Source organism: Macrobrachium nipponense, chromosome 3 (assembly GCF_015104395.2).
Source record: "Macrobrachium nipponense isolate FS-2020 chromosome 3, ASM1510439v2, whole genome shotgun sequence".
Lineage (NCBI taxonomy): Eukaryota > Metazoa > Arthropoda > Malacostraca > Decapoda > Palaemonidae > Macrobrachium > Macrobrachium nipponense.
Window position 1 is genome coordinate 124,047,138 of NC_087202.1, and position 21,820 is coordinate 124,068,957.

The 21,820-nt window shown below is 44.1% G+C and overlaps 1 protein-coding gene across 11 annotated transcripts in view; it reads left to right on the forward strand.

Annotated features, from left to right (window-relative positions):
• Positions 1-21,820, forward strand: part of LOC135222034 (RNA-binding protein 1-like) — a 171,165-nt gene that overhangs the window by 25,287 nt on the left and 124,058 nt on the right. For 2 of the 11 annotated variants that reach the window (XM_064260160.1, XM_064260161.1), the window contains one exon: positions 18,534-18,688. The exons of the other annotated variants lie outside the window; for them this stretch is intronic. The gene's annotated coding sequence lies outside the window, so the exon portion shown is untranslated. The remainder of the gene's footprint in view (positions 1-18,533; positions 18,689-21,820) is intronic. 11 annotated transcript variants of the gene reach the window in all.

Sequence of the window (21,820 nt, forward strand, 5' to 3'; positions counted from 1 at the left end):
TGGTGCCATAAATCGCTGATTTTATGGTGCTAGACAAGTGTCATAAAATCGGATTGCCGATGACTGGGGACTGCCTGTACATATATTCCAGTTGTTGTTTTTATCTTTAAAAGCCAACAACATGAAATTAAGAACAAAAGATAAGAATTTTTTATTATTCACCATATCTTTAACCCCTGCAACATTCCAGCAACACTTATTCAGTTCATTGGGGCAACCACTGTTTTGTGCGCCTCCTTGTGATAAAATACGATGGTGCACACCTATCAATCACAAGTCCGTCATGCAACAAGACACATTGTTGCTTGTCTTAGAGAATGTTTGCTCCCTGGTTTTCAGGCCTCTTTGTCATCTCTCTCACACTTCCTCAGTCTTCCTAGTTCCTTTCTCACTGCTGGGGGAACATCCTTTTTGACGTAGATAGACGACAATGGTTCGGGTTTTCCCTTCAGGTTTTAGGCCTTGTCCAAAGTATTGTTTCTTTCTCTCTGGACAAGTGACCAATTTTGGTCACTTCCTCCTGTCATTCTCTTGACCAAGCCTTTTAGTTTCCCAATTTGTTTCATTTGCTCTATTTCTCTCCTCAGATTCCTTATTTCCTGCAGCAATATTGTTTGAAGGCTCCTCATTATTGTGTACATTAAGGACTGTCTCCAGTGCCAGTTGTGCATTTGTCAGCTTATTTGAGTTTGGTACAAGTTCCTAACAACTTCAATAGCATCCAAGTTAAGCATCCTGTTAAGTTTTACCTCGTAGTGCTGCTCAAATAATAGAAAATGTTGTATAAACAAAACCTGTTACCATGGCAACCAGGGGAAAAAACTTCGTAGGGCCTGGGAGAATGTAAATATTCACTTAAAATGTAGAAGTTACGCTATTTAAAGCCCCTATAACACTGTCCCTTCTATGACAAGTACTTCAAACAGTCACCCACTTCATCAAAATATTTCAGTGTTGAAATGCAGGAAAAATTGGAATAGCTGAGAGTGACACTGTTGTGGTGTTTCTCTATTCTTCTCCTTCATGCCAACAGGAAATTAGAGACTTAATGCTCCACCACTACCAACCCATGGGCTGCTGCATGGGACACATTTAACACCCATGGGACAACATTGAAGTATACGCCTTTCCCCTGTTTTGCATGATTCACATGGTGATCAACCGAGTGTTGACCACTTTGAATTTTCGAGTGATTCTGGTGGCTCCCAGATCGCCTCAGGCCATTTGTTATCCTGACATTCTAGCTCTGCTCTCCGAGGCACACAGAGAGATTACGCTCTGGCACGACCTTCTGTGTCAAGTGCATGTAGAATGGTATCATCAGGCAGTGCCTTCCCTGTGTCTTCACAGCTGGAGCTTATCCACCCTCTCTTGCAAGCGAGACGCTTTTTTCAGCGAGCAGTAACAGAGATGGGGGGATACCTCATTCAGCGAGCAGTAACAGAGATGGGGGGATACCTCAGACAGTTCTCTGCAGCGGTATACCAGGGGAAGTGGGTAGTCTTCTGTGGTTGGTGTCATAGACTGGGTCCCTACAGTCGGAGCCACTCTTCAGCAGGTCGCAGACTTCATCTGCCTTCGTCGAGAGAAGCTTCTCTTAGTTTCAGTTGTAAAAGGGTATAGGGATGCTCTAGGCTTTGTCTTAAAGCTGAAGAGTATAGATATCTCTCCCTCCCTAGAGATATCTCTGCTCTTAAGAGCTTCAAAAGGTCTTGCCCACCCAGGGATATCAGGCCTCCTGCGTGGTATGTGACTCATGTTGCAGTCGCTGACAAGTGCACCGTATGAGCCCTGTGAGAGTCCTCAGGCAGGGATCGGACCCTCAAGACAGTTTTCCTGCTTGCCGTGGCGTCAGCAAAGAGAGTTGGTGAACTACGTGGACTTCCCTTCGAAGTAAACACTCCAGGGGATGGGGATCAGTTGTGCTCGATTTTGTTCCTGATTTCGTAGCAAAGGCTCAGAACCCATTGTTCCTTGACGCTAGGTTCAAGCTCTTTATGATCCTCTCCATCAGTGACATCATTAAATTTATACAAAAAGGCATTGAGACCTTTTTTACTGTGCATAAAATTACCTTTAAAATGAGCTATTGAAAATTAAAATTGGTCGGTAATGATCCGGATGAAATGCTGCAGTTAGTTAGCATCGGAGTTTCCAAGAAAGAAGTGTCCAAGAACACTACAATGGGACCTTGTTTTTCGTAGACTTTTTCCAACTAAATTTTTTCTCTGGTTTTGTATGTTTCCTCGGATTTTGTACACTTGGAAACTCTCCTTGTGCGGCCCACCGCGTGACCGGACCCTGTACCAAGCACCCAAACAAAGCAGCCCATATTCTTTAGTGGCCCATCCTGCCTTTTGTTTCTCACTGAACACGCATCACCTCGTGCGCAGTCCGTTGTGTTTTGTGCTATTTTTTCTAGTGAGACTTAATTGCAAAAAAGCCATCATGGGGCCAAAGAGTGTTCCAAGTGCCAGCACGTCAGGAAAAAAGGCCAGAAATACAATAGAATTCAAGAAAGAACTTGTAGCAAAGTATGAAAGTGGTGCACATGTACTAAGGCTGTACCAAGCAGGATCATAGCAAAATATGAAGATAGATTGCAACAGCGAGTGTGACTACTTAATGCAGAGTGGCTGGTGGAGGTGGTCAGGATATGTATGTACTGGCTGCTACTGGGATGGAAATTAATTAATTTTCTACACGGATTGGCCGCAGCATTATTTTCCAAGTCGTTTTCTAGCATTGACGGTTATGTTGATGCAGCATTGTCGAGCTGGAAAGACGGTGTTTTTTACCTGGTGTGATGACTCCTCCATTGGTATTTCCGAGTGAGTAATTTACTTGGTTGAGAGGCTGTTATCGATTTCTTGGTTGCACTGGTGTTGCTCATGCCTGGGAATGCTTGCTATATCATTTCCTGGTGTTAGTTGTATCCTCATTGAAGCATGTTAAGGAATTTACACTGTTATCTTAGTCTGGGTCTTGGAGGAATATGGGCCACTTTTTGTATTCTTGAGTGAAAAATCAGAATCTGTCAGTCCCTGATGGAGGTTGAGATTTTCAATCCATTACCTTAGAGGCTTTGTTGTTGGTGACATGGAGAAGATGCTTTTGTTCAAGGTGTAAGTCATCAAGTACTGTTTTAAAAGAACTGTCCTCTTAGGCCAGAGTGCTGTAGGCTTTTGTACGACTTGATGAGGATGTTAGTCGTTTACGTTGTGTGGGAGCCCACGAAGTCGGGGTGTGGGACCATCCTCTTCCTTTCTGAGAAACATTTTGGTTCAGGTAATAAGAGCAGGTGTTTGAAATCCTGACAGCTTTCATCAGGGACATCGCCCACAGCCCCTGGACTCCTTATCCTTGCGATCTTTGGTGGCTGCTCAACAAATTGTCTCCAAGCTCTGTATGGAATGAAAAGCACCTTGTTCACATACTTAGCTTAGCAAAATATTGGGATATAAATGAGTGACTGGTCTTTCCCTCATACATTTCTCTTCTCAGCACAGCAGCAACTAAGGTCAAATACAAGCAGTTCTTGGTTATCGGCAGGGTTCCATTCTTGGTTGGGTGCTGATAAGCAAAAACTGCCATTACCTGAAACTTGGCGATTTATGGTGCTTATGGCATCGATGACCTGTTAATGGCACCTCTTGTTAGGTATGTTATGGCGTCATAACTTTTATTGGTGCCTTATGGCACCAATAATCAGAACTCAGCCCGTTATGGTGCCATAAATTGCCATTTTATGGCTCTAGACAAGCACCATAAAACAAGATCGCCATTAACCGAGTCTGCCGATAACCAGCGGCTGCATGTACGTTACATCTGACTAAGAAACAGATAAGTAAACATCTTGCTTCCATTCCATACGGCTTTGTCTTTAAGATACCGCATTCTGTTTTTCTGACTGAAAAGGATTGGTACAGTTGGTAGAGGTATACATAATCTGAACCTAACATTTTGTAGTAGCCAGAGATAGATAGCTGCCTTTCAATTAGTAGCCAGAGATAGATAGCTGCCTTTCAATTGTTATCTACTTGTGGGGATTTTATCTGGTTCCCTGTACATCCCTTATTTGTACAGGGATCCAAACCCTCTCTTGAGCCTGGGGCCATAACGCACTGGCATTCATACACCAGACAGTTGGGGTCTACGAATCATTGGCCCATTGCTCATTTACAGGATTGGTGGGTCTTTTAACATTGTTGACGGAGATGGCCTCCCACATAAAATGGCAAAATTTGGCTATATGAATTTTTCATAGATATATGAACCAGAGCAGTCTGTGTATCAAAGTGCCTGTCTTAACCACCCTACTTTGCCCCAGAGGCCTAAAGTGGTTGGTGGCAGGTTAGTGAGATACCCCTCGTTCACCCATCATATCCATCACTTAACCACCATTGTTATAAATTCAATGACAGTTCCATTATACACCAAAGGATGCTCCTATATAGAAAGATCTGGTTTGTATATTACTTTCTAATATACAGTGGACCCTCCATATTCACTTTCTCCAGATTCCCGAACTCGCACATTCGCGGATTTCTCTCGGGAACGTTTCCCTGCATTATTTGCAGGAAATTCGTCTATTCGCGTTATTTTTCTATGAGAAATTTCCACAAATTCCTGTTTTTGTACATGGAACTTACCCAGCAGATATATACTTAGCTATAGACTCCGTCGTCCCCGACAGAAATTCGAATTTCGCGGCACACGCTGCAGGTAGGTCAGGTGATCTACCGCCCCTGCCGCTGGGTGGCAGGAATAGGAACGATTACCGTTCTAGAACCAGATTTTCTCTGTCGCGGTAGTGTCAACATACGTTGTTGCTACCTCCTGACTTGATTTTAGTTTTTTCATCGCCATCGACCTTCTGGGCTGTCTTTTGCAGGGAAGTACTGGGTCTTTGGTTTGGCATACGCTTTTATTAATTTTTTAATGAATTTGGCTTCGAAATTTCGAAAAATATATTACGTGAAACTACCGAATTTTTCGGTAGACACTTATATTTTGCAATAAGGGAAATATTGATATTTTTTTCACTAATACGTGTATAAGTGTTAGAACTTGATGAAGGAAATATAAGATCTAACTTCCTACTTTAGGAAGTCAGAAAGCATATAACTAGATACGCTTCCTTTAGAAGCTTTAAGAGCTCTCGTACTAACGAGCAGTTAGAGTATTGACAATTCTAGTAGTTGTTGCATCCTCATCACCTTCTTACTCCACAGAATCTACAAATTCATATGTGCAAATTTGAAGATAAATGGATGGAGCTCAAAAGGCGAGCTCTAAAAAGGTAAGAAGTGAATATAGTGTTCCCAGTGCAGTGGAGGGTGCGTCTGATCGGCTCCGTAGCGCTTCCAGGCCTAGACCTCTTCCAAACTCCCAGACCCAGTGGAGGAGGAAAGTCGACAGCCGCAGGAAGGTTAGGGAGAACCCCCACGGTCAGGCGTCCCCTCGGCAGGTTCTGTAGAAACGTCCCAGACTGCCAAGGATAGCCATTGATAAGGCATCCTTAAAAAAGTGCGTCTCTTCATCTTACATCCGAAAAGACGAAGAATGTATGTTTGGAACGCGTTCTCTGAAAACTAAGAGAACACTGAGGCCAGCCGCTGCCAGGAAGCCGCGTTCCAGCAAGCTAGCGTGAGCTACGTTCCTATAGCCAGCAGCGAGGCGCGTTCCAGCTAACAGACTAGCGCGAGCCGCGTTCCTACAAAACCAAACGTGAGCCGCGTTCTAGAAAATTTTTCTTGGCGCAAGGCGCCTTCAAAGAGACGAAGCGCCAGCCTGGCGCAAATTGCGCCAGAAAAACAGACGGCTAGAGCAAAGGAAGCCTTACAGTAGAGTGGCAATCAGAACGATCCTTCCATTGAACGTTTCCGGGCAAGAGGCTCTTTCTAAAAGGGGTCTAGTAGGCGCTCGGAACTGTCAGGGCGCACGGGACCTTCCACGCAAGCGGAACGTTCCAGGAGCGAGTCTCCTTTCTAGCGTGCGGAACATTCCAGGCGCTAGGTGCAAGGATCCAGGCACCAGAATATCCTTTCTCTATCTGCCTCGGCAGGGAAAGAAGGTAGTAGAGTATCTGCTGTGTGAGAATACGATACGGCAAATCATAAGCACATACCGTAGTTACTTCTTTGCTGAGCAACTCAGTTACCAGTATCCTTCCAGGAATTTCCTAGGAAGGACTACGCTTAAAGGGATTGTTAAGACAACACCTACTTAGCTTCTAGATTTATCGAAGTCTTGTTTCGCATTATAAGAACTTCCTGAAGTTCGATAATAATTTTACAAGATTCCTTTATTAAATGGAGTAGCTGGCAACTCTGGAAGAGTAAGGCCAGTCGGCTAACGAGGACTGCTATCGCTTAGACACCAACGCAGTATCATGTAGTGTCGGTCATGAGTGGTCGGTAACATGTCTCTCTCCTGCGGGATGGAATGAATAACCGTGTCTCTCCCCTACAATCGTGGTTTTAGCCTCTGATTGAGGGGATAGTTAAGCAAACATAAATAAAATATTGTCTGCCTTTTGCTAAGAAGCTTTCAATAAGAAAGATATTGCAACATTTCAATGCTGTTTACCGTAGGTAACATTTTTAAAAGATTCTAACGCAGCGGAACTCTATATTGTATAATGCTCTCATGCTTACGAAAGCATGGCTTATTAGAGTACATGCTTAGTGAGAAGATGAATGTAGTAGAGAATTCACTTTAAGACTACGGTATGGTCAAGTCTTATGCACATACCGAGGTTAACTACAGAATTCCTAGTATCCTTACAAAGGTTTCCTAGATTAATGCTGTTTACCACAATGTAACAGTATTATAAAGGATTCTAATACGGCAGCGCGCGATATATATAATTCTTTCATCCTTTCGAGAAACGCACACAACCTTTTTAAATTCGGATATTGCTCAAGAGAAGTTGGGCGAGTCGGATGGGAAACATTCTCTTAGTGGCAGAAGTTGTTTCCTGAATGGACTATACTACGTATATAAAAGTTTTTTCCCACTAAGAACGGAATTAACATGTGAAGGATGTCGGGTACCATAAAGGCATAGATGTTATGGCACATAACCTAAAAAGAACTAGAAGGAAGCGCCAGCCTGGCGCAAATTGCGCCAGAAGCGCCTGCCGCGCCAGAAGCACCATCCAAGATATTTTCTCGTTTTAGCGAGTTATTAACCTAAGAGTCAGTAGCCTCTCAGACAGCAGGCTCGGTAACGGCAAGATTCGTTCCTGATTTCGTTACCCATTTAATCGAAAAGGGGTCGCTTACAAGGAATGATGAAATGATTTATTTTAATCACTTAGGCCAATTCCACGACTCTCTCATATCGCAAAGAGCATCGAGAATCTCTTTTTCGCCCCTGTTCGCGTTAACAAAAGAGAACCTATTTGGGAACAGACACGGAACGTAACGATCCTTAAGAGGTTCGATGCAAGATTTTGCATGTCCGTGAGAACCTTCTCGATCGAAGATAATAACTGTTAACGTATGTCTAACACTTATTGAAAAGAGTTGTGAGAACCTGCGGAAAGTCTTCTTCATAGATCTCTTTGTAAGGTAGAAGACGAACAGGCCTCCTTTAGACTGCTTCTTTTTCCTCGAACCAAGAGAGGTAGCAATATAAGACATCTTTAAATTTAAAGAAGGGGAATAAACTTTAGCCTTTTTTTTCCCTAGTTATAAATTCTTAACAGATATTAAGATAACTGGGCGTCAAAGGAAGAGAGGATGTATGCCTCATTTTGGCCTTAGAGAGGTTGGATTCACAGAAGTCACGTTCTTCTCACAGCATGTTTCGTAAGGCTTTTCCAAGAGTATCTGGATATCTATCAGAATCTATTATAAATAGACCTATAAAAACCTCTCCACTCTGAGTCTGTCCGCGTGCAGACTGACCAGAAGTGGACATGAATGAGAGGTTTTTTCAAGGTAAATGACAATAGTCATGGCTAAGACATAGAATTGCTGCAGATCGTGCTAGATGGAATGAGGAAACTGTCCTCTTCCGATACCTCTGTGAACCACATAGCGAGGTTTTTTCTTCACTTTCAGAGAAGATCACCTATGTATATATCTGCTATCAAAGAACGCAGTAAAAGGCCATACTCTGTCTCTACAAAGGAATTAGAGATAACAGAGGATTAAGATCTTCGGGATCTTATACGATACCGCAATACGACAAGAGTAGGATATCATGTACTTCGAATGGGATTTTTTTTTTGTGGCCACAGATTCCGTGTTCCGACAAAATGGAACTGCTCCTCATCAAACTTCTTTGAGGAAGTTTATGAAGGAATTCTTTGTTTCTCTTAGCCCTAAACGACCAAGAAGACAAGTGAATTTTTTGTGCATTGGAATCTCGCATCAGATTCAATGGAGACTCGGCAATGGGTTCTTGCCAGCATAGTATGTCTGGCAAAAGAAATAAATCCCTCTATTCCTGACGCAACGCTTTCAGATAGAAGTTTAGTTGCCCAGGCAGGGTACTTACATTTTCATCTACAGAAGAAGAGATGGTTTAAACGTTTGCCTACAGAGTCTTCGGGGTGCGATGAGGGCTCAAAATGCTTCCCAGAAGGTATTCAGAAGGATACAATAAGAGCTAGAAATCAGGGTTCCGCCCAATTTCAGCTCAGAGTCTCCTTCGACTTCCAGACTCCTTCCCTTCCTTCGGGCAAGGATAGGGAAGATCTGCAACGAGGAACCTCATCAACATGTAAGAAGAGATCTCTTTAGCAAAAGAAGTGTTCACGAAGGATCCTCCTCGGAGGAAGACTCTTCTCTCTCGTATTGTTAGATCCTGTCGTCTACTGGGTGTAGCTGACTAAAATCACCTCCCCTTGCCAGGGGCCAAAAGCTCAAAGGGGAAGAATTTCTTCCACCCTTCTCCAGTCTCCTGATAAACTATGTGGTTGTTCAGGACTCTCGGACAATGTAGCGCCAGCCAAGCGCCAAATGCCAATACAGGCGAAAAACGCCAGAGGCGGACAGTTCCAAGGAACTCTGTCATGGTCGGATACTGAGAAGGAGCGGGCTCCAACCTGGCGCAAATGCACCAGAGGCGAACAAATCGGACAGATATAAGAGTGTCCGATGTGGACATTGCCAGACAGCCTAGAGACTCTTCCAAGCTCGAAGCTCCAGCAAGTGTGGAGGAGCCAAGCCAGGCGCGAGGCGCCAGCCAGGCGCGAGGCGCCAGCCAGGCGCGAGGCGCCAGCCAGGCTCTAGGAGCCAGCCAGGCTCTAGGAGCCAGCCAGGCTCTAGGAGCCAACCAGGCTCTAGGAGCCAGCCAGGCTCTAGGAGCCAGCCAGGCTCTAGGAGCCAGCCAGGGCTCATAGAAGCCAGCCAGGTGCCAGGCTCCTTCAAGGCTAGGCTCCAGTCAGGATTGAGGATCCATCCAGACGCAAGGCTCCTTCCAGTAAAGAGAAACCTAAAGCTCTGTCATGTAAGAGGGCTAGTCCCCATTGATATGATACAGGTAAGGCTCTGCCATGTAAGTTGGGTCAGCCCCATTGGCACGATCCGAGAAGGCTCTGTCGTGTAAGCGGGCTAGCCCCCATTGACATGATCCAGAAGGGTTTGTCAGTCATAGGTCCCTACCTCGCTGAAACTCTTGAGGCATGCAGACTCATAGACAGTAATCATGAAGTCTTCTGCCAGGCTCCAGGTGCCTTCCAGGCGCAAGGCACCAGCCAGACGCAATGCTCCAGCCAGGCGCGAGGCGCTAGCCAGGAAGGAGGAGCCAATCAGGCACCAGCCAGGCGCGAGGCGCCAGCCAGGCGCAAGGCGCCATCTAGGCGCGAGGCTCCAGCCAGGCTCTAGGCGCCATTCAGGCGCAAGGCTCCAGCCAGGCGCGAGGCGCTAGACAGGCTCTAGGCGCCTGCCAGGCACGAAGCGCTAGCCAGGCTCCAGGCTTCACCCAGAAGAGATCTATATCAAAGAACGCCCTGGCCTTCTTTGAGACATTGTGATCTCCTAAGCACTTGATAAGTGCATTGATGATTCCTTCAAACAGCTGAGAATTAAAAGTGCATGAAGTGCGAGCTTTTCCGAATTCTTTTTGTTCTTTCCCTAACAATATGTCATAAGGACATATTAGCTGTCACATACGGGAGATGCAACTCTGTGTTGACTTCCCATTATCCGAAGGATGTCAAGATAACCTTCGAGGGATCCTTCTCTCTTGGTTGATACGTGTCTGCGGATACATTGCTGGGATAGGGAGCAGATACTGATCCTTAACTAGTGAGTTAAATTTTATTTAACGTCGTGTGTTTTTTCTTGGGTTGTTTGAAAGGAGTTTGTAGATAACTCTTTTCAACTTAAGCACTAACCCTCGTGTTAGGATCAGGTGATCGGGATCGGTGTTGTGCTCCTTAATTATGCCACTAGGCATAGGCATATTGTCATGTAAGAGGCTCTGTCGAGTAAATGGATAAGACCCCATCGACAGACCCACAAGAACTCTTAGCCATAGGTCACATCCTCGCTGAGGCTCTTGAGGCGAAGCAGATTCCTAGACATTAGCCATGGAGTCTTCCGCCTGATCAAGTAGGAACCAAGGTTTATTTATTTATTACCTACAACGTATGTTGTTTACCTGTCTATTCAGTAAATAGTTTCTTTCCCACCACCAAGGGTGTCAATCAGCTAAGTATATATCTGCTGGGTAAGTTCCATGTACAAAAATGATATTGTTAAGATACAATAAAGTTTTGTACATACTTACCTGGCAGATATATACGATTGATGGCCCACCCAAACCTCCCCTCAGGAGACAGGTGGAAGAGAAAATCTGGTTCTAGAACGGTAATCGTTCCTATTTCCTGCCACCCAGCGGCAGGGGCGGTAGATCACCTGACCTACCTGCAGCGTGTGCCGCGAAATTCGAATTTCTGTCGGGGACGACGGAGTCTATAGCTAAGTATATATCTGCCAGGTAAGTATGTACAAAACTTTATTGTATCTTAACAATATCATTTTAATGTATGACACTTACCTGGCAGGTATATATATAGCTATATTCTCTGTCGCACTGGCAGAAATTTTCAAAACTCGCGGCAAACGCTAGTTACCCAGTAGTTCAGGTGACCAGGCACTCGGAACCATTCCCATTTATGTCAGATTTTCTCTGCCAGCCGAAACATCAACATTGTTGGTGGTTCCCTGCTAGATTTTCGATCTCGTTGCCGACTTTTCGCTGATTTTGGACAGATTATTTGGTATTGTATTTGGAACGTTGGCTTGGCAATCGCTTTGGATATTCTTAGGATATGTCTGATTCAGGTGGTATGTTTAGAGTTTGTGTGAAAGAAGGTTGTAAGGTGAGGTTGCCGAAAGCTTCGGTGGACCCTCACACGGTATGCAAGAAATGTAGAAAGATTGTGTGCACTTGGGATAATAGGTGCATAGAATGTGAGAATTTGACAGAGAAGGAGTGGAAGATCCTCACGAAGTATGTAGACAGATTGGAGAAAGATCGTGTGAGGAGATCTCTCTCTCAAAGTGAAAGATCTAATGCTTCTAGCAAAAGGAGTGAATCTGTTTCTTCTCCAGCTCCTTCTAATGTAGAACATGTAGAACCTTCCCCCCAGGTTTCTCCTGCGCCCGCTGCTGTATCGGAGGAGGCGAAGGATTCACAATATGTGAGTGTTCGCTGCCCTTGCATCTATGGGCGACCAGATACAGCGGTTAACTGATAAAGTGAGGGGTTTTGATGTTAGTGAAAGTGTAGTGGAGGGGGCGTCTGATCGTCTCTCTCGTGCTCCTAGACCTAGACCTCTGTCAAGCTCCCAGACCCAAGGGAGAAGGCATGTCGACAGTCGAAGGGAGGCGAGAGGGGTTTTTTCACGGTCAGTCGTCCCTTCAGGCAGTCCTGTTGAGTCTCAGGCTGCTGCAGTACGCCATAGAAAAGGTGCTACTGGGGAGTGTGCGTCCTCTGATGGCTCGACATCTGGCAGGGAACGGCGGTATTTAGAAGTTTTGCGTCCCCTCAAGAGGACTTTCAGGACATCCGTGGCTCAGGATAGGCCTTCCCATGTTCAAGAAGGATGGAGTAGTCCGGAGATATTGTCTTCGAGTGATGATGAGGACGCAGTACCTGTTAAAAGGAAGAAAATCTTTCGTTCGAGAGAGGACGCAGGATGTTCTTTGGGAGCCTTTAATTCTGCGAGAGAATCTCCTCCTTCTTCGTGGATTCCTTCTCCTCTTCCCTCTCCTTCTGGTAGAGCTCAAGATCGCTCTCCTCGCCGTCCCAGCTCTGCTCTACTCTCTCCTCTGTCGCATACGATCCGTCAGGAAGCGGACTCTAGAGACTTTTTAAGAGATATGCAGGCTAAGTTAGCAGTACTCGTCAATTCTTGGGAGACTCCCATTCATCCTTCCTCGAGACGTAAGGATGATTTTCTCACCGTGAAGTCCTCCAAGAGGACGCACGACAAGAATTTGCCTCCTCCTCCTCGTTCTTCGATCGCCGGGGAGACAGGACGCAGTGGTCCATCGAGGACAGACGATCGCGCTGCTGTTCAGGATGCAGGACGCAAGAAGAAGCTTGTCTCGGTGGACGCAGGACACAGGCGGCAGGACGTTGACCCGTGCTCCATCCGTCAAGACCACGATAGTGTACTACAGGACGACGACTTCCAGGACATTTCTTCAGCAGAAGAGGACGTGGAGGAGTTTGCTGAAGACTAGAGTATGGATCCTTCGTCGGATTATAAGATCCTGACTTCCTGTCTTCTTTCGCTTTTTGAAGGGGAGTTTCAACCTTCTGCTCCTTTGTCACCCCTTTCGCAGTTTACGAAGACCAAAACCCCCAAGAAGTCCTCATTCCTGAAGATGACTCTTTCTATTTCGGCTAAGAAAGTGCTTCAACGGGTTAATGCGTGGTTGAAGGAGAAGGAAGTAAGGAAGTCTTCTTTCGCTTTCCCTCCAGCCAAGTTAGCTTCGAAGTCGGGAGTGTGGTATGCCACGGGGGAAAGTCTTGGCCTGGGAGTTCCTGCCTCCTCCCAGGGAGACTTTTCCAGTATTGTGGATAGTTCACGCAGACAGGCGTTACACTCTGCCAAGATTTGGTGGACTTCGTCGGAGTTTGATAATCTTTTAAAGGGAATATTTCGGACTTTTGAGGTTTTCAACTTCCTCGATTGGTCGTTGGGGGCCTTGGCGCGTACGTTGGAAGGAGATAATTAGTCAGATATGGAGGTTCCGAAGAGTATTATGTCCTGCATGGATAAAGCTCTGAGAGATGGGGCTAACGAGCTTGCCTCCCTATTTACAGCAGGAGTTCTTAAGAAGGGGGGTCTACTGTGCTCTTTTGCAGCCAAGGGAGTTTTGAACTCTCAGAAGTCAGAGTTAATGTTTTCGCCGCTGTCAAACCAACTGTTTCCTTTGGAGATTATTAGATATATCTCTTGCTCTCTCTCAGAAGGCAACGCAGGATCTTCTGACCTCGTCAGTGAGGAAGTTCTTGCCTTCCAAAGTGGTTAAGAAGGCACCGAAGGAGTCGAGACCTACACAACAGCCCTTTTGAGGTAGAACTTTTGCTCGCCCCTCCTTTAGAGGAAAAAGATTACCTGCAAAAAGGGGATAAAAAGCTACTAGTAAACAATGAGAATCAAGTCCTCCAGGCGTCAGTTGGGGCCAGACTCCAGGAGTTTTGGGAAGTCTGGCAAAGCAAGAATGCAGATCCCTGGGCCATCAGTGTAGCTCGAGAAGGTTACAAAATCCCCTTCTTAAAGAAGCCTCCTCTTTCTACATCTCCGAGAGCCCTAGGGGCGTGTTACAACGATTTAGTAAAGGAAAAGGCTCTGTGGGACCAAGTCCTTTCCATGCTAGAAAAAGGAGCAATAGAACCTGTTCTGGACCACGAAATCTCCGGTGGGGTTTTACAATCGGCCTGTTTCATGGTTGCGAAATCCTCGGGAGGTTGGAGACCAGTACTGGACGTAAGCCAGCTAAACTTGTTCGTGGAAAAGACCAAGTTTACGATGGAGACAAACGAGTCAGTACTGGCAGCGGTGCGTCCAGGGGACTGGATGGTGACCCTGGATCTCCAAGACGCATACTTCCATATTCCAATTCATCCAAAATGCAGGAAGTACCTAAGGTTCGTCATCCAGAACAGGGTCTTTCAATTCAGGGCCCTTTGCTTCGGCCTTTGCACAGCCCCCCAAGTGTTCACAAGAATGATGTCGAACGTGGCGAAGTGGTTGCACTTGCTAGGGATCAGAGTTTCTTTTTACCTAGACAACTGGCTGATAAGATCCCAGTCAAAACGACAATGTCTGGAGGACCTAAGACAGACGTTAAATTTGGCGAACGAATTGGGTCTGATGGTGAACCTAGAGAAGTCTCAGCTGACCCCAATCAAGAGATAGTCTATTTGGGGATTCTGATTTCCTCAGCGACTTTTCGGGTTTTTCCATCCCCCGACAGGCAAGCCCTATGCCTTCGGAAGGTGCAAGACTTCCTAGAGAAAGACCTATGCTCAGCAAGAGAGTGGATGAGTTTACTGGGCACGCACACTTCGCTAGAGCGGTTCATTTCTCTAGGAAGGCTTCACATGAGACCTTTACAGTTTTTCCTGAAGGAAGTCTGGCCAAGAAGATCGCAACCGGATTCCTTCCAGTTTCAAATTCCTGCCGGGATCAAGGAGGAATTGAGTTGGTGGCTAACTCCAGGGAAGTTGGCAGAGGGTATGTCGCTCCAGCAGAAGAACCCAGACCTAATATTGTTCTCCGACGCCTCGGACGCAAGTTGGGGAGCGACGCTGGGCCCTCAAGAAGTGTCAGGTCTTTGGAACAAAGAGGAAGCGACCTGGCACATAAACAGGAAGGAACTGATGGCGATTTTCTTGGCTTTGAAGTCTTTCAGGGAGTTGGTACACGACAAGACAGTGCAGATCAACTCGGACAACACCACGGCTCTGGCATACATCTGCAAGCAAGGAGGGACGCATTCCTTTCCCCTTTACAGTCTGGCGAAAGAAGTTCTTCTTTGGGCAGAAGAGGAGAAAGTTTCCCTGCTCACCAGGTTTATTCAGGGGGAGAAGAATTTCAGAGCGGACCTGTTGAGCAGGGAAGGGCAACTTCTTCCGACAGAGTGGACTTTGCATCTAGAAGTATGCCAGAGTCTGTGGAAATTGTGGGGCTGACCAGTGGTGGATCTTTTTGCTACAGCCAAAACAAAAAGATTACCGACCTACTGTTCACCAGCTGCAGACCCTCAAGCAGTGGCAGTGGATGCCTTCCTGTTGGATTGGACAGGTCTGGACGCATACGCCTTTCCTCCGTTCAAGGTTTTAGGAAAGGTGATGAAGAAGTTCAGGGAGAGTCACGGAACAAGGCTAACTCTCATAGCTCCTTATTGGCCGGCCCAAAGTTGGTTCACAGAGGTACTGGAATGGACAGTGGATACACCAAGAACACTGCCCCTAAGAGTAGATTTACTCAAACAACCCCACTTCAACAGGTTTCACAAGAATACCCTCGCTCTAGGTCTGACTGCGTTCAGATTATAGAAAGTCTTGTCAGAGCAAGGGGATACTCTAGAGAGGTTGCCAGAGCAGTGGCTAGAGCTAGAAGAACCTCTACGATCACGGTGTACCAGTCAAAGTGGGAGACCTTCCGTAAGTGGTGTAAGAAGAGGAAGGTGTCGTCATCCAGTACCTCTGTGACCCAGATCGCAGACTTCCTCCTTTATTTGAAGGAGGTAGGTTTTTCGATCTCGACGATAAAAGGTTATAGGAGTATGCTAGCCTCTGTGTTCAGACACAGAGGTTTAGATATTTCCAATAGTTTGGATCTTAGGGATCTTGTAAGATCTTTTGAAACCAGGAAGCAGCCTCAATGCAGACCCCCTTCCTGGAATCTAGATATACTGAAGTATCTAGGTTCGAGTAAGTTTGAACCTTTAGACAAGGCCTCTTTGAGAGATGTCTCGAAGAAGACTATCTTTTTAGTCGCCTTGGCCACGGCTAAAAGAATTAGTGAACTTCAGGCAATAAATAAGGAAGTAGGCTGGAAGCACAACAAGGCAGTGTTTACATTCCAGGAAGGCTTCTTGGCCAAGAACGAGAACCCTTCTAATCCTTGGCCAAGATCCTTTGGTATTCTGGGTCTGTCTGATCTTGTGGGTCACGAACAGGAAAGAGTTCTTTGCCCAGTGAGAGCTTTACGCTTTTATGTAGAAAGAACAAGAGGCATCAGAGGGACCTCTGGTTCTCTGTGGTGTTCAGTGAAAGACCCAAGTAGGCCCATGACAAAAAATGCTTTAGCCTTCTTTATGAGAGAACTAATTAAAGAAGCACATATGCTTTGCCAAGAACAAAACTTCGGAGTTCTTAAAGTTAAGGCTCACGAAGTCAGGGCGGTGGCTACGTCTTTGGCATTTAAGAAAAATTTAGCCCTCAAGGAGATTATTGAGACAACTTTTTGGAGGACAAATTCAGTCTTTGCCTCTCATTATCTTAGAGATATAAAGACAACTTTTGACAACTGTCAGACGTTGGGTCCTTACGTGTCCTCTGGTACCGTATTGGGCAAAGGAGTTTCCACCCCATAACCTACTAATATGTTAGGGAATTTTAATCAGGTGGTGGTGTTTAATGGTCGTCTGAAAGGGGATATTCCCTCTTCAGTCTATATATGTAGTGGTTTTTGTTATTGGTGATGTGTGTGTAGTTCAGGTGAATTAACAATTCCTAGCATGAATGCCCGTGGTATGAGAGGGCTGTGGGTTTCCTGTCAACACATTGGTCACGTCCAGTTGTCAGACCCTTTATTAGCTTCTTCAACAAACAGGTCACGTCCTAGTTGAGAGCTACTAAGGTTTAAGCAGGCTCAGAGGCAGGACTTATGAAGTCAGCTACCTTAGCAGGTAAGGAAACCTAATAGTATTTTAAAATTTATTTTAAGTTTTAAACTGACGATGTTGCTGTCTTTGTGACCCACCCCCAAATGTGTCAATCAGCTATATATATACCTGCCAGGTAAGTGTCATACATTAAAATGAAGTTTTTATGATAAAACAAAGTTTAATGTATACTTACCTGGCAGGTACAGTAGTACCTCGAGATACGAAAGGCTCTACTTACGAAAAACTCGAGATACGAAAGCCAATGCGTAAAATTTTACTGCTCTACATACGAAAAGTTTTCAAGATACGAAAGGTTGTTGCTGTAAAGTCCCGAGATTTGCCTGGACCACCAAGAACTATTTTAAAACTCCCGCGCCGCCAACTCAGTAAACTCGCCACCATCCTCCCGCTCTCCCATTGGTTCCTGATGCTAATAACACCCATAAGGTCCTGCTCTCCTATTGGTCAGCATCTACCCCTTGTGCTTTAAGTATTCTATTGGTGAAAGTTGCTGTAAATTGAAAAAACTTATTCATGCAATACATTTAATAAAAAAAAAAACAGGTAAAGATAGAATAAAGAATAGAAATGAATGGTTATCATACTGTTGGTAGTTCAGTAGTTGAAGAGAGAGAATGAAAAAATTTTATGGCTTACTGTGTAAAAGTGATTGCTTGCGATCGTTCGATACTAGTAAATGCTGCATGTAAAAACAGACGTTGGAAGCTTTTTTTTTTTTTTTTTTTTTTTTTTTTTTTTGTTTTTTTATTATATAGTTTAATGGTACTTAATAATTATTTTAAATGAGTAAATGCAACAAATTTAATAAAAAAAATTGTGAATGAGATATCAGAAAATATAAATAAATCAGTCTGCCAACAATAGGTATTTTTTAGAATTCTTCTTCTGATTATTACGTTTTTATTATTACGTTATATTACGTATGTTTCATTACAGCTGTCAGTAACTCGGTATCTCCATTAGGTAAAGATAGAATAAAGAAGAGAAATGAATGGTTATTATACTGTTTGGTGGTTTCATTAGTTGAAGAGAGATACTAGTGACAATTTATGGCTTACTGTGTGCTAGGAAAAATGATTGCTTGGCGCTCGTTCGATAATCGTAAGAATGTAAACAATCGATGGAAGGTTTGTTTTTTCTTAGTTTGTTATTATAGTTAATGATTAATTAATAATTATTTGAAATGAGTACATACTGATTATTTATACATTTTATTGGCATATTCTAAGCTTTTAGCTCTTAGGTTTAGATGTCAGAATCATAGACTAGGCTACAGTAGCAACCGCTAACATAGGCTAGGCTTATTGCTAGGGGACATATGCTAAAGTCCTAATATATGCAGTAAAAATGGGGTTGAACATTACATGCAGTTGAATATTACTCAAGTATGTACAGTATTTTGCCTTTTTGGAGACATATTTCTTCCGTCGTAACCCTAGAACATGTGTTTTAGGCTGGAAAATAATTTAACTGGGGTGTTTTTGGAGGGCCTTGGAACGGATTAGCCATTTTACATGTAAAATGTGTTCCAAGATACGAAAAACTCATAATACGAAGGCCGTCTTGGAACGGATTAATTTCGTATCTCGAGGTACCACTGTATATATAATTAAATTCCCAACCTCCTCCCCTCAGGAGACAGGGTTCAGAGAAAATCTAACGAAAATGGGAATGGTTCCGAGCGCCAGCGCCACGGGAACACCTGAACTACTGGGTAACTAGCATTTGCCGCGAGTTTTGAAAATTTCTGCCAGTGCGACAGAGAATATAGCTATATATATACCTGCCAGGTAAGTATACATTAAACTTTGTTTTATCATAAAAACTTCATTTTTATCAATTTCATCATGAAATGCACTTTTTTTAGATAAAACTTAAAAAAACTAGGTATGAAAATTTTTAGTGGGTTTCTGAGTTTCAACTAACAAAATAGGAGGTTTTAAGCATTTTTATAGGGGTTCCAACTATTCGGGCAGGGGAAGGGGGTTGTCTGGTATGCATCCCCTGCGAATATGAGGGACCACTGTACTGTCACTTTGACAAGAAGTTGGGTAGGTTTTGGGGATCAAACTATTTGATCTTGGCTTTTCTTCATACTTACCCAAGTAAATTTTTTCCAGGTGTTTTGTAAATTTCTCTCAGTATATGCTTGCTTTTTTTTTATGTATGCTGAATGCTATCTGTACAGTTGATAATTTGTGTAGTGAGAAAAATGCATTTCAATGTGTGTAACCAAAAATTGAGCCATTGTTTGGTGAGCAACACTACTGGTAGTGTGTTGCTGAACATTTTGAGTGAGTGTCCAACCCATCACCTTAAGGTAGCTGTTGGTGTGCGAATAGGTTATCAGGAAGTGATGGTATGTGTGGCAAAATAAATGCAATTTTCAAATCATAGGTTATTTTGGTACAAATCCATTACTTTATGATAGTATATGAATGCATCATCTACCATAAATGGTGGGTTATGGGCAAAATAAATGTTACTATGTAGTCAAACCCAAAAATTATGGCAGGTGACAAGAGGTTTCTGCCGGACTACATTGTTCGCAGTTAAGAACATTTTGGTCAATTTACACATAAGGAAACTGACCTACTTAAACCTAAAACATCAGTGGTAAACACAGATCAAGCACACGGAGTGTTTGCTCCGTATTTATCCCGGATTTTGTTTTCTTTTATATTTGACCTCAAGCAACTTTTGCATTTGTGTTTGTTTTTGTGTGCATATAGACCAAAAAGAAATGATCAGTGCACACATATATGTAAGTAACTGCTAAAATGCAATTTGGACAACAGTAAAATGGCTTGAAATTATGGCATTATTACAAGATCAGTGATGATTATTTCCAAAAAACATGCAAAGAAAGACAAATCCTTAAGAGCAACCAAAAATTACTTTGTTTCTTTAGAAAATGAAATACAGTAAATGACAGATCCCAGGTAAAGTCATAAACGAGGGATTAACCTTGAGGCTGAGATTAAAAGGGTTAAATAGACCTTGCAGAGCTGTATTCTTTACCTGGCCCCACACTAGCGATCTTAGAATCTTGAAAAGATATTTTTTATACTTTAACATCTAAAACGATAGTCTGTCAAAGAAACACAAAAGCAAGGTATGGTTGACCCTTTACAGCATACAGATAGTATATAGAGATTTGATTAGAGATAACCTTTTATAATCTTTAATTGCACTACCTATCCCAGAGTAAGACTGCCTCCAAACTCCTAATAGGCTAAGTTTTTCTAGCAAAGATTTTATTGGATACTGGGTTGTCACGTCTTTAAAGGATTGAAATTCCAGCTTGCATGATTAGGATTTAACTCGTCATTGTAAAGCTATAAAATTCGTTTGGTCTTTCATCTTTGTCGATATGTACGTTGTCATTCACTTGACTCGCCCTGTAAAGAAAGTACTTTCAGAAGTGTTCTCTGTGCTTTCAGCCTGGTTACTTGCATACATTCACAATCGTTTCCTTGACCGACGTTATGATAGTTTACGATTGGACACGTGAAGCTACAGTAATACCTCGAACTTACGTGAGGTTAGGTTCCAGACCCCCTCGCGCCAGGGGAAATTTTGCATAAGTTGGCCACTGTCTCTAGAAATGCCAATAAATGCTTGCTTCTAGAGTTTGAACACTAAGTATGACCCTAATCATGCTCCCTAACTATTAAGGTAACTTTTAATGTATGACACTTACCTGGCAGGTATATATATAGCTATATTCTATTCTCTGTTCCACCTGGCAGAAATTTTCAAAACTCGCGGCAATCGCTAGTAACCTATTAGTAGTTCAGGCAACCACCACCCCGTTACCGTGGCGCTAGCGCTAGGAACCGTTCCCAATTGGGCCAATTTTCTCTGCCAGCCGAAACCGGCAACATTGTGGTGGTTCCCTGCTAGAATTTTCATTCTCGTTGCTGACTGATCTTGGATTTTGGTATTGTACTCGGAAACGTTAGCTTGGCATTCGCTTTGGATTGTTCTTTAAGATGTCTGACTCTGGAAGTATGTTTAGAGTGTGTGTAAAAGAGGGGTGTAAGGTAAGATTGCCGAAAGCTTCGGTCGACCCTCATACCGTTTGTAAGAAGTGTAGGGAGAATGTGTGTACTTGGGAGAATAGATGCATTGAATGTGAGAATTTATCAGAGAAGGAATGGAAAGGTCTTTATGAAATATGTTGAGAGACTTGAGAAAAGATCGTGGTAAGGAGATCTGTTTCTCGTAGTGAGAAGTCAAATTCTTCGAGTAAAAAGGAGTGATTGTATTTCCTCTCCAGCTCCTTCTAATGTAGAATTGGTAGTTCCTTCTCCCAGGTATCTCCTGCGCCCGCTGCTGTATCGAGGAGACGAACGATACAAATATTGTAAAAGTGTTCGCTGCCCTTGCGTCCATGGGCGACCAGATACAGCGACTCACAGATAAAGTTAGTGCTTTCGATGTCAGTGAAAGTGTAGTGGAGGGGGCGTCTGATCGTCTCTCTCGTGCTCCTAGACCTAGACCTCTGTCAAGCTCCCAGACCCAAGGGAGAAGGCATGTCGACAGTCGAAGGGAGGCGAGAGAGGTTTTGTCACGGTCAGGCGTCCCTTCGAACAGTCCTGTTGCAAGTTCCCAGGCTGTTGCGGTTCGCCGCAGAAAAGGCGTAACTGGGAAGTGTGCGTCCTCGGAAGGTTCGACTTCTGAGCGAGAACGTCGGTATGCAGTGGTGTCTCGCCCACTCAAGAGGACGTTCAGGACGTCAACGGCTCTCGAGAGACAGGCGCAAGGCAGTGAGGCTTGGAGTAGTCCTGAGTGTGTCATCCTCGGAAGACGGGGACGCAGTCCCGATCAAGAGGAAAAGGATTTTTCGTACTAGAGATGACGCAGGACGCACTGGTGATATACGTCCGTCTCGGCATGGTATTATCCATGGGAGAATC